Source organism: Felis catus, chromosome C2 (genome assembly GCF_018350175.1).
Source record: "Felis catus isolate Fca126 chromosome C2, F.catus_Fca126_mat1.0, whole genome shotgun sequence".
Lineage (NCBI taxonomy): Eukaryota > Metazoa > Chordata > Mammalia > Carnivora > Felidae > Felis > Felis catus.
This window is the reverse complement of record NC_058376.1, coordinates 52666919-52677594: the sequence shown is the minus strand read 5'-3', so window position 1 is coordinate 52677594 and position 10676 is coordinate 52666919.

The following is a 10676-nucleotide window of genomic DNA, read 5'->3' as shown; positions in this document are numbered from 1 at the left end:
GTTTGACAAGAGATATTTAATGTTTCTTGAAATAAGAGAATTCACATTAAAACTAAACTAAGATATATTTCTTACATATTGCACTCACGGGTTGTGAAATAACACAACTCATGCATTGCTGGGGTATATTATCCTACAGAAAAAAAAAACCTGTAATCTTAAATTTGATTTGGAAACTCATTTTTTTCTCTCTTAAAAAACTACATTTATTTCCTGACTGTTCACAGGAAAAGCCTAGTAGCAGTGAGAACTCGTGTGGTTTGTAAACATGATTTTACACTGAAACATCCTAGGACTTTTGGTGAAATAGCTGTCTTCAGCCAGACTTAGGGCAGAAATCGGGAAGATGAAACTGGGGCATCTTATTGTAACAGGAAATAAGGAATTTATCCAGACCAATGAGTTCATATCAGAAGAAAACAGAAACCAAAAGGAAAGGGTTCCCTCACCCTGGCCTAAAATAGAACAATATATCGAAAAAGAATAATGACCACATGAATTGGAACACACAACATATATTAAAATCTATTTGTTTATTAAAATTCTTAAGAATACTCCTTGGTCACCATTTGGAGCTCCCTAGACCCAATTTCTCTAAAAAACTGATTGGGGTGCCTGGGTGGCTCGATTGGTTAAGCACCAACTTTGGTTCAGGTCATGATCTCGTGATTCGTGAGTTCAAGCCCCACATTGGGCTCTGTGCTGACAGCTCATAGCCTGGAGCCTGCTTCGGATTCTGTGTCTTCCTCTCTCTCTGCTCCTTCCCCACTCGTGATCTGTCTCTCTCTGTCTCTCAAAAATAAATAAACATTAAAAAAATTAAAAACTGATCAAAGAACTGGGCATCTGTTCTTCCTTTCCTGTATAAACCTATTTTAGGGTAACCAAGTAATGACTGTGTGAATGTTCTTTATAGAAGAATTTCGTCTAATAAATACAGACGAAGTGATATAATTAGAAAGTTGTCATGTTATAGACCACTAAATTACCAACGGAACTGGGAAAAGGTCAGCAATGGATGTTCAACCACTTGTTAAATGTCAGTAGGAAACATCATGATAAGCACCTTGAACCCCAAATCCAGTCATCACTAAAAGTAAGACTACCACTTCACAACTGTTGGTGAAGATGTAGAAAAAGTGCTACCTTTGTGCACTGTTAGTGGGAATGTAAACTGGTATAGCCACTGGAAAACATTAGGGTGGTTCCTCAAAAAGTTAAAAAGAGAAATGCTATATGATCCAGCAATTCCACTTCGGGGTATATACCTAAAAGAATTGAAATCAGGAACTTGAAGAGAGATCTGTATACCCTTGTTTACAGCAGCATTATTCACAATACCTAAAATACAGAAGCAATCCAGGGGATAATCAATGGATGAATAGATAAGTAATTACATACAGTGGAATATTATTCAGTCCTAAAGAAGGAAATTCTGACATGCTACAGTATGGATGAAACTTGAGGACATGATGATAAGTGAAATAGGCCAGTCACAAAAAGACAAATACTGTATGATTCTTCTCATATGAGACACTTAGAATAGTCAAAATCATAAAGACAGAAAGAAATGATAATAGTGGTTGCCAGGGGTTGGGGTGAGGGGAGAATGGGGAGATGTTGTTCAATGGGTATGGGGTTTCAGTTTTATGAGATGGAAAGAGTTGTGGGAATGGATAATGATTTAATCTGACTGAACTGTATACTTAAAAGTGATTACGATGGGGGCACCTAGGTGGCTCAGTCAGTTAATAGTCCAGTTCTTGATTTCAGCTCAGGTCATGATCTCACGGTTCACGAGTTCAAGCCCATGTAGGGCTCTGCACTGGCTCTATGGAGCCTTCTTGGGATTCTCTCTCCCTCTGTCCCTACCCACTCACGTTGTCTCTCTCAAAATAAATATATAAGTAAAACTTAAAAAAAAAAAAGATTAAGATGGTAAATTTAAAATTTTTTTTCAACATTTATTTATTTTTGGGACAGAGAGAGACAGAGCATGAACGGGGGAGGGGCAGAGAGAGAGGGAGACACAGAATCGGAAACAGGCTCCAGGCTCTGAGCCATCAGCCCAGAGCCTGACGCGGGGCTCGAACTCACGGACCGCGAGATCGTGACCTGGCTGAAGTCGGACGCTCAACCGACTGCGCCACCCAGGCGCCCCAAGATGGTAAATTTTATGTCATATATACTTACTACCGTTTTTTAAAAAGTGAGACCACCAGACATGTGCCCCCCCTGATGTGATACAAAAAGCCTATAGGAGATATTTGCCTAAATAATGACACCTAAATCTACTCAAGTATCCAAATTTAACGACCAATTTACAGGGAGTACAGGGCAACGAATGAGTTGAATTTGGAATGATAAGTAGGATTTTATAGTTTGACAGGAAATGGGAGCGATGGGAGGAGAGCATTAGATGCAGGTACTAAACCACAGGAGCAAAGGAGGAGCAAGTAGTTCCCTTGGGAAATAATAGGCATTGAGCCATATTCTGGAAGACCTTGAATGTCTGTCTGAGAGGTGTGTAGACACAAGCAAATAAAAATAATGGCAATTGCTTATAAATGCTTTCTAGGGACCAGGCACTGGGTTTCTTGTACTCATTTACTTCCCATAACAATCTTTTGTGGGAGGCATTATTTTTATTGTTTCACAGATGAAGAACCTGAGGCTTAAGAAAAGGTTAAATAACTTTCCCCAAGGACACTCAATGCTTACAAACAGGGAAGTTTCCAAAGGTTCAATGTCATTCCTTTCTTATCTGTAGAATAGCAAATTCATTAAAGAGTATTGCTTATGCCGTTCTAGCTAATGCAAATCACTCTTTGTGTTTTGTCCTTGGCTTATTTATCATAAACTATATTTCATTGATTCAAATATCATCAATTTTAAGACTTACAATTATTTTATATAATAGGAAAGAAAAATGCCGTCAATTAAACTCTAGCACAATGTTTTATCATATCGATTTTTATTTGCTACCTTCTGAAGGAATTCCTATAGTGTTATTCAGACATTTGTTTTGAAGCATATGTTAGTATACATAAAATTGATAATATTAGCAAACTATGTTGGCTAAGAATTCCTAAAATTTCTTACCAGAGTACGACTTTCCACGTTGCTCTTCAATTCAGTAATCAAGGTCCATGTTTTTCCACATATTTTCCTTTGTGCCATCAAGAACCAAAACATAATTAAAGCCCACGGTGCTGGACTTTTAAGTCAGTTTTGCAATGATATAGACGTAGCCTGCCTTTGAGTTCCATTTGGAACTTATTCAACCCATTTGGTCCATGCCTTTTCTATCTCCTCCTGTAATTATTTATATCCTACAGGTTAAAAGAATGCTTCTAATTTTCCTCCAATGTACTGAAATTTAATTTTGTAAGTTTCAATGCTGAAGCTTTTCATATTTTCTCTTAAAGTGACAACTGTCCTGATTGCTGCCAGGCAAAGTAAAGCATCATTGGGCATCACTTGTATCTTGATTACAGAGATGTTAAATGTGAGGAAGTAAAATGCAGGCCCTAGGATTGCTGAGTAGTTAGAAAGAAAAAAAAAAAAAGGTTCACTTAAACATCATGACATGTGGAGACAGAATCTAATCAAAGCAGCTAGTTGAGTGCCTGGGTTTAAATCCTCTCTTTAATTGCCGACTTGTGTCCAGTGGCCATCTATCTTCCTGTCTCCCTACCTTCTCACCACCTTCCCTTCCATATTTATTCCACATGTTTATTGACTGCCTATCATGAAGTAGACATTAGCACGGGTGCTTGGAAGTCATTAGAAAATTAAATAAAGATCACAACTTTATGCAGTTGGTTTCAGTCTTGAAGCAATTGATAATTATAGGGGGGAAGACATTTTAGATGAATGCAATATCACAAGTCAACAATGTTGAAATAAGAAATGCATTTTTTTTTCTCTGCTACCAATTTGGACTCTTTAGGAATTGCTTTCCTGAACTTCAAATTCTTTATATTTGCATATTACACAAATAAACGTATGTATGTGAGTGTTTCTATGGGTGTGACACTTTAAAATCACAATTATAGATGGAGCTATTTTCTACAGAATATCATGTATTCTTCAAGGTGAAGAAGAAAAACTTCTGCCTAAAATGATGATCAGTGAAATGCAAAAAGGGCAACAGCATGGAAAATGAAACATAAATGACGTTTATAAAATGATCTTGGTTATATTTCTCTAAGGTGTTGTTTGCAGCCCAGATGACCCTCTTATTTAGCACATGAGTTCTTGGTTAACTAAGTTGCCTTTGGGGTTCCTTTGCTGTCATTCATGTGTATTACAGATTTTATTTTTCCTCCCTTAAATCCACAGAGGATATATATCATTCCCAGATACACATAGTCATTTTGAATTTAAGATATCTCCCTGGATTCTTCATATAGGAACAAATCTATTATTTTATACAGGGAGTATTTTTTTCCTTTGCTTGATACCACAAGCCAAAGAGCATATCATTTTCAGCAATTTAAATTTTAATGAATCAATGTGCTACATTTGATTTGCGTCTGTTCCTTCACAGCCACATAACAGTAGTTTGCATTAATCAAATTAATAGTAAAGGGGTTAAAATTGCTAGCTTCTAAGGGAGGGACATGTCAGCGGTATTAAACGTTGAATTTGGAATGATCCTCCTTGCATGTTAATTATTAGCTGCCTGAGATGCAGAGGAAGCTCAAGGAAATGATACTCTAACCGTGTGTTATTTTAATTCTGGAAAAGATCCTTTAAAGGATGAATTACATTGCAGTGTGCTTTCTAATCAGACCATGCATTAATTTAGATCAATGACCCCAAATCCTTTAAATCTACTATCACTGGCAGTAATTGCAAGGATTCTATAAGGCTGCTTGAAAAGTTTCCTATCAGGACAAACAGAAGATAGATTCATTTACAAAATCGAATTTGCAACTGTGCACAATAGAAAGCTCATCTCATTAGTTGTAATGGTGATCAGATAATTTGTGCCATCCTGTATTTGGTGGTGTGTGTAAGACTTGCAAAAGAGAGGAAAAGTGGAAGGAACCGTAAGAAAGAAATTACAACTGACATAGTTCTTGTCTACAAACACCTGATTGCTTTCAGCAGCCTCGGCAATGTCATTTATGGACTCCACAGTGCAAACGATCATTTTTCCTTGTGAAGCCGAGGTATACAAGTAAGAAATGAGGCAAAATTAGCCACTGTCTTGGTTGCTGTATTGTCCACTCAATGACTTTCAGTCTCAAGAACCAGACACTCAAACAGGAAAGAGCTGTGTTTTTTCATTCCCTACCCCTGGATGGAAACTGAAACAAGATTCATGAATTTTTGTTTCCCTGAGAGATAACAGTCAGTTTTTTGTCACATAGTCTCAACTTAGCAGAGTGTCCAGTTTAAGACAGGAATTAACAATTTAATCTCCAGTGTGACATAAAGCCTTTCTTTTTCTCATTTTGCTCTAAGACTTGGGCACAGAATTGGGGTGTGCCTGCTTTTTTGTCCATCCCCATCCCATCCTGACTCTGTTTCTCAAGCTTCAACTCTCTGGACGTGGAGCATGGGGAAGGAGGAGGGAAAACACTAGCGAGGTAGGAAGTTTCTTACCCGCTGATGGCTTCCAGATCTCTGGCCTTGGAGGATATTTAAAGCTGTTTATTTTAATTTATTACTATTATTACTATTATTTTCCCCCACCATAGCATACCAGGCCACAGAGCTCCTATAGACTGAGATACAAAGGAAGCAAGTAACTAAACGGATGGAATTGGAAGAGGCGATGTCACCCCAAACAGCATCCCATCGATCTTACCTGTACTGGGCCGCGTAGGTCCACATGGCCGCTTAGTGCGGTAGAAAAGGGCGCAGTCAGATGAACGTACATGTGTGGAGTGCTTACTACACAGCAGGAACTGCCACCCTTTTGCCTTTATCAAACCTTGACGTTGCCATCTTCTCTGCTGAGAGGAACACAGACCTGACTTCAGCTAAGATGAAAACTCTTACGTACATGAGGAGACCATTTCCAGAAATACCCATGAAGAGCTAGGCCAGCGTTGCCCAAGGACTAATCTAATAGACTAATCTAAATAGACTAATCCACCATGAGCAAGTCTGGTGCTGTGACCTCAGAGGAGCTGAGACTCTGCTTCCCCAAAGTGAGAAAAGACACTTTTAGTTTGCATAAATAACGCCCGTTTCTTTGCTTACTGCCTCGGTCTCTGTAACCTACATTCTGTTGAACTGGGTTTTCCCACCCTGTGGTGATCTCTAATTTGTACCCAACAGCTGGGCAAAGTGTCATTTTCTGCTTCACATGCACATTTTATTCTTTAAAGGGCAATAAGCTCTGAAGTAACTAGTGTTGCTGCCATTTTACAGATGAGGTAACTGAGGCTCAAAGTCTCTGGTGTTACATTCAAGGCCTCACTGCTAGTAAATTGTAGATCCCTGTTCATTTAGAAGTCCATTCAAAGTCTACTCGTTTCTAAAGACTACAATTTTTTCTTTAAACCAGTAAGTGCACCAGTCTTTCAAAAATGTCCTGTGCTGTTTGGAGGACACAAAAACCAAAATACCCACCTCTGCCCTTACACCACTGCCACCATTACTTTATCCAGGATGTAGTGGGTAGTCAGAAGCCGCATGGCTTGCAGGAAAATGTGGCGAGGGTGTATGCGTAGGTATGTTTATTAACTCTTTCCGATTGTTTCTTATTTAAACAATCCCATTCATATCTCCTTCTCCTAACATTGAAACTTTCTGGGGAGCAATTTTACAGGTCTAAAGAATCTATGCCTAAAATGTGAAAACATAAGAAAAAGGTTAATGAAAGCAGTGAGGAAACTTCTGATCTCTTTTAGGATATTGCCTGTGATCTTTAAGATTCACTTTCCGATTTAGTGCCTCGGCACCTGAGAGCCTGCTGATTTGTATGATTGTCCTAATGACCAATGACATGAATTACTGAAAACCTAATTAGGGCTTTTGAGCAGAGAATATTTTTAAAGAGACTCTGACATTTGGTGAGGAATGTGGTGTCAGCGGAATATCTAGCCTGAATATAATTCCTAATTTGGGAAAAGGTATTGGTATGTAATTATGGGGGCATACAGAGAGAGCAATTATATGAACCTGTCTTGAATGCTGAACTTCCAGAACAATGTAAAAGGACAAATGTGGACCACAGCCAGACAAGAACACATAATGTGCCCGGTCTGTCAAGAGAGTTGCATGTGATTTACACAGTTAAGAAAGATCTCTAAATAGCAACCTGGCATTACTACAAATAATTCTTACATGTTGATGCCAACGTATATTTAATAGCATGTACAGGCCTTGGGGGCCCTAGGTAGTGAATGCTGGTCCTAGGAAGCTCAGGAAAGAAGCAAACATTTCAAAAGCACAGAAGTTTAAAATTGTGGCTCTAATAAGATGTGTCTGTTCTTGATATTATCCTGACCTAATCAACCAACCAGGAAAGTCAGTTGCTTCTGAAAAGGTGTACCAGTGACCTGTTGTTGCATAACAGTATCAAAACTCAGTGGCTTAAAACAGTACTCATTTATTATTGTAGCCTACGTGTCCATGGATCATCGGATTGACAGGTAACGTAGATTGGGCTCAACTGATGCCCAACATATGTAGATTGATGTAGATTTGATCTTGGTTGGGTTTGCTCATGTGGCTATGGGCTGGCTAGGAGCCCTGCTCTAGACTGGGCTTGTCTGAGGCACCTTAACTGGTGCAGATCTGCTCCGTGTGTCCTCAACCTCCTCCTGGCATTAACGGGCTTGCCTTAGCTTGTCCTTTCTCACAGCGATGACAGTATAAGAGGCGAGAAGAAACATGGCAGGCCACTTGAGTCCCAGACTCAGAACTATAAAACCATCACTTCCATGTGATTTTATTGGCTAAACCAAATCAGATGGCTGAAACTAATGTCAAGGGGTGAAAAAATATGGCCTGACATTTTGTGGGTAAAACTGCAAACACACATGCAAAGGGGATGGAGACAGGTAAGAGTGGAGAATTAGGGCATCTAAGGCAACAAACAGACCACACAAGATACAGGAACAGGGTGTTTTTTTTGCAAAAGCATTTAACTTTAGGAAGCATCTTCTGAAATACACAGAGTGGGATGGAAGGAAAGGGCCCATACTTTGATATAGCTATAGTAGCTTCTTTTAAGAAGAAAATATGAGCCAAAGATAAAATCAAAGACTGTGTGAACTGTTACTGACGTGCTTCATCACACAAAGTCAACTGTTAGCAAAAGCTCAGCTAACTGTAATTATAGAGATATGTGCTTTAAATCTGGAAACTTGAGCTCATTTGGGGAACCAAATCATAAGTGAACAGCTCCCTGTGCTCATCCAACCTTCCAAACTTCTGCTGCTCCATTCTGGTCTTTCACTTCTAAATCGGAATGTAAACTATTTTGGTAAAGCCCATTTGACTTTGCTCCCAACCGCTGGGATCAAATGCTTGGAAAAATCATTTTAAAGGAGAAATTGAGAAGCAGATTTCCCAACCCCCAACCTATATACACATACAGACCCTACCTCCAACACTAGGAGTGGGGGCTAATGGAGCCAAACCAACAAAAGCTGCCTCGCGGCCAGTTTCTCTTCAGTGCAAACAGTCCCCAGGCAATGGTGGTGGGGGGATTTGTGTAAATTTCACTTGCTCTATTTTGCAGAAATCCCACAAAAAAACAGCAGTGTTAATCCTCACAAATCTTCACAACCCTCTGAATTGAACACTGATTCCATACATTGCATTAGCGTCAGGACACCAAAAAATATAAGGAGTCCTGTGGTGATAACTGTGAAGTACATATCTGATATCTTAATAACTTTATTACATGTTATTGTGTTTGAGAAAAATTAAACTCCAAAGAATGAAAGAGTAACAAAAGTCACTACAGGCACTATTTAATTGTGTTTCTGTGAAAACAGATTATTAGTTAGGAACATGGGGGAGTTGGTGTTGCGTATGTGTTTTTTGTGGTGTTGCCTTTGTGACCAAAAACTCGTCCTCTTTTTAAACAGCTTATATGCAACGATTATATACGAAAAACAAAGCTCTCCAAATTAAGAAAAGTCACAGAAGGATTGCTCCTATAAGAGAACCTGCAAATGTTTTTTAAAAATAATCATTCCTCTTGGAATCAGATTCAACAATAGGTAATGTCTGTCTCTCAATACAAAGACTATTTGAAAGCTTTCTAATCAGTCTGAGAAAAAGGAACATAGTGTTACTTACTGCCAATAATGTAGAAGCCCAAATTTTCTGGGTGAATTGAGTTTTCGTAACAGTTTAGCATCCAAAGATTGACTGTTAGACATAAACCTTTTCTTTTTTTTTTAATATGAAATTTATTGTCAAATTGGTTTCCATACAACACCCAGTGCTCATCCCAAAAGGTGCCCTCCTCAATACCCATCACCCACCCTCCCCTCCCTCCCACCCCCCATCAACCCTCAGTTTGTTCTCAGTTTTTAAGAGTCTCTTATGCTTTGGCTCTCTCCCTCTCTAACCTCTTTTTTTTTCTTCCCCTCCCCCATAGACTTCTGTTAAGACATAAACCTTTTCTTAACAGAAATATTCCATTTCCTTAATGAGCCATTCCAGGGAGAGTGCTGTGAATCAGTTTCCAAGCAGTAACTACATCTTATTTTACTAATAATGAGGTTTTCTTACTGATGAGAATTCAAAGAAATGTATAGGGCTGCCAAAATTTTAACAGTTATTTCTGTGGAAGTGAACATCTCAGAGGGTATATGAATCAAGCCATCAATTTAAACTGCTAATTGAAGCTTAATTTATCCTGACTTACCTGGGAAAAATATAATCAGAAAAAAATATTTATGGGAAAAGCTGAGGTTTCATTTTGATTATCTCATAAATAGTCTAAATTGAGTTGCTGTCAGCTTCCAATTTTAGCAAATGCTGTACCTTCTGGAGACCATAGCCTCTACTCTCTGATAATACAAGTTTTCTCAAAGAATATAATTTATTTTGAGCCTCTATGATGTTGAGAACCTTATTTATTTCTTTGAAGTATAGAGTTTATAAAAGTAAGTTCGCTCATACAAATTCCACTGCAACTATTGAGTCTAGTATGTGCTATTGTACCTGTTTATTACATGTACGAATGGCTGTCATCAAATATCTTGAATATTTTAACTCCATAGCTGCGTCCTATTTAAAAACATTTTGCAGTCCTTCAAAACATTCCTTTTTTGATCAGAAAATTCTATGTCCTCCCTTCTAGGAAATGGGGTAAAATAGCCCACAGTGTGTGTGTGTGTGTGTGTGTGTGTGTGTGTGTGTGTGTGTGTGTAACTGAGCATCTTTCTCTCATTCAGCTGCTTGGCCATCACAAGGTAAAACCTTTTCCAGAGCTAGCTAATAAAAAGGGACAAGACAGATAACTTGAGAATGGGATCTGCTTTTGGAGTTCTATGCCTGTGTATTCATTCCCCAATGAATAGTTGTGCATTTGAGGAGCATTTATAAGGAAAAATGAGAGAAGAACAGATTTGGAGCAAAAATAAATTGGATTAGAATAAGGATGGTGAATAGGTGAAGACAGCATGCTGGGGGAAAAAAATGAGCTCATTTTTTGACTTCATATTTTCGAAAGACAGTGTGGTTTTAAA